Here is a 3505-nt window from a genome sequence, read left to right as displayed (position 1 = left end):
ACATTCAGAAAACTAGGATCATGGCATCCAGTCCCATCACTTCATGCAAATAGATGGGGAAACAGTGGAAATGGTGACAGACTTCATTTTTTTGGTCTCCAAAATCACTTCAGATGATTTCTGCAGCCATGAAATTAAAAGATGCTTGCTCCTTGGAAAAAAAGCTATGACCAACTTAGATGGAATATTAAAAAGCAGATACTTTGCTGATAATGATCCATCTAGTCAAAGCTATGGTTTTTCCAGTGGTCATGTATGGTTGTGAGAGTTGGATCATAAAGAAAGCGGAATACTGAATAATTGATGGTTTTGAATTGTTGTTGGAGAAAGACTCTTGAGAGTCCCTTGAACTGCAAGGTCATCCAACCAGTTAATCCTAAAGGAAATCAGTCCTGTACATTCATCTGAAGGACTGAGGCTGAAGCTGAAACTCCAATACTTTGGCCTCCTGATGTGAAGAACTGACTCATTGGAAAAGACCCTGATGCTGGGCAAGATTGAAGGCAGGAGGGGAAGGGGACGACATAGGATGAAATGATTGGATGGTATCACCGACTCAATGGACATGAGTTTGAATAGGCTCTGGGAGTTGGTGATGGATAGGGAAGTCTGGCACGCTGCAGTCTATGGGGTCACAAAGAGCTGGACGTGACTGAATGACTGAACTAAACTGAACTGATATATGGCAAAGTAATCACCTCAATAATTTATCCTAACATCTGTCACTATACATAGTTATAATTTTTTTTCTTATTTGTCTTAAGATGAGGCCCTTTACGACCTACTGTCTTAGCAACTTTCAAATATGCAATATGGCATTATTAGCTATAGTCACCATGCTGTAGATTGCATCACAATGGGATAACATTTTTAATGTTCTGCCTGCCATTTGGCAAACATAAAAAATGATAATTTTTATCATAACCATTAGAGCAATTAAAAATGTTATTTGAATAAAAACTTTGAAAACTAAATTTTACCATGGTTCATTCACGTCCAGATGCTTAAACATATTTGTTTTCCTTCAGAACACTAAAAAGACTCTCCTGTGTATCTCTGAAACATTTATTTCTAAAAATCTTTTCCTCAGGTGAAAGTGACATTTATTTGATGTGTTCAGAGCATCTCTGAATATATTTGAGGCTTCAACTACTTTTACATTTTCCTTCCCTTTATTTCTCTTTGGGAGGAGATAAATTGATCATCTTCCCTTGAACAAATTGGACCGGGGACACTTTCATTTGGTTCAGAGATTACATTATATTTTGGAATTGGAGAGGACCCAGAGGTTTTTCTGATTGTTATTTTTGGAGTTCATTACATTATGCTCATCAGATCTCTCTTAGCACATGTGCACATTGATTAAAACAGCAAAATGATTAAAGCAATGCATCAAGTGAAAATCTCCAAACAACTTGAAAACCCCAAAGAGCTTCCTTCCCCAAGCAAGACAGGCACAAATGTTTAGTGTTCATTTTATACCATTGGCAAGACTATTTAAAAAATCTACAAAATGTAATTTCAAATGGCCAAGGATAATGTACAATGGGCTATTTGAAAAATAGCTAACTTGTCCCTTTACCTCAAGGAGGATGTTGATGCAAATTGGGTACAAGTTGCTAGCATGATTTGTAAAATTTAAATACTCTACTTATTCCATGGTCATATTTGGTGGTGACTGCAGTGTGTAGTTAGGGGCGTATAGGCTAAAAAAATATATATATACAAAATAGTTAATAGTTATAACAATATGTGTGAATTTAATTCATTATTATTATTATAGATATATAAAATGTACTAAATGACATTTTAAAATATGGTTTTATATTAATGATATTATTATATAGTGTGTATTCTAAAAATATTTAATGCCCCAGGATAAAGGGAAAAGAAGTAAAAATGAGTATGTGCATCAAGGTACTGATAAATATCAGTAGCAATCAAATTGAGATAAAATCATATTGAAGAGAGCAAATCCAATTTTGGACACAGAATAAAAGGTAGATTTTGATGGCAAATCTGATTTTATAGTCATTTTTCAAGGAAAAACTAATCCTCAAAACAAACTCTATCTGGTCTTGATGTATCATGTTTGAGTATATACTTCCAGAATTCTTGAACCCTTACATGACTTGCCCTAATAAGACAGAGGCTGGGGTGTGAGGCTAGATTGGAAAGGCAGAATGAAGAAAGACAACAGTTTTGATTAGTGGGCATCTCTGGATAAGGTGGAGAAGGAAATGGCAACCCACTCCAGTATGCTTGCCTAGAGAATCCTGTGGACAGAGGAGCCTGGTGGGCTGCTGTCCATAGGGTCGCATAGAGTCGGACATGACTGAAGTGACTTAGCATGCATGCATGCATTGGAGAAGGAAGTGACAACCCACTCCAATATTCTTGCCCGTAGAATCCTAGGGACGGGGGAGCCTGGTGGGCTGCCATCCCTGGGGTCGCACAGAGTCAGACACGACTGAAGCAACTTAGCAGCAACTGGATAAGAAAGATGATGTTTAAAGACTGGGAAAGAATTCTAGTAACTCTTTAGAGTATGTGAATAAAAAATGAAATGAAGCTTTTTTTCTGTTTGATGACACACTCCCTAAGCAATCTAAAACTAAAAATGGTTGAAGAAGTATCAACTAATCACGCGAAGGTGGTTAACAGTAGGCTAATTTAGACTAATAGACTAAAGGTAGCAGTGATCACTGTCCAAATACCTAGCCTTCTCCTTTTGTGACAATTACCTCCTGACCACAGATTCTTTCTAATCTTTTTGCAATATGCTACCCAGATCTTTGCCTGGCTGATTGCCTCTTACTTATCTCAACTTCTGGTTTTATCATTTAACTCTTGCTAGTAATATTTTTGACATATATGCTTTTCCTTTTCTCTCTCTCTCTCACCCCTGGAATAAGCCTCCTGAAAGAAGGGTCTGAAGAGGGTCACCCTTTTGCCAGCGTGTAGCAGTGTTGAGCACGAAGAAAGTGATTAATATACTTTCTTTTTAAAGACTGACTTTTTTCTGAGTTTGTGAAACAAATTAATCAGTGGAGACACCTGGTCCTCTTGGGGGCAGTGTTGATTAGAAAGCTGATAGAACAGTTTATTTACATAAATAGATGATACAATATGTATTTATAGCTGGAAAAAATCAAGTCCACCTCCCACTAAATGCCCAGTTCATCATGTAAAACAGAAAACCATATCCACTTTTATTTTTCTGTGACTCGCTTCATCATGTTCGCTGGCTCAGGTATGTCCTTCAGACTTCGGTACATCTACCCAAGTGTTCTGTCTCATTAGGTCTCAACTCTAAATGTAAGTCTACAGTGAAGGCTTCTGGACCACTTCAGTGGGAACTAATGGCATGTTTTTATCCACCCCTCTGTAACATAAAACTCAGCTTGTATTATAATTAACAAAATCTTTACTCTACCTTATTCATTAGCTGTTTATGTGGGATAACTTTCCCTTACATAGCAGGCTAATTAATGGAAGAAACAGG

Source organism: Odocoileus virginianus, chromosome 18 (assembly GCF_023699985.2).
Source record: "Odocoileus virginianus isolate 20LAN1187 ecotype Illinois chromosome 18, Ovbor_1.2, whole genome shotgun sequence".
In the NCBI taxonomy this organism is placed as follows: Eukaryota; Metazoa; Chordata; class Mammalia; order Artiodactyla; family Cervidae; genus Odocoileus; species Odocoileus virginianus.
Note: the sequence above shows the minus strand (reverse complement) of the source record.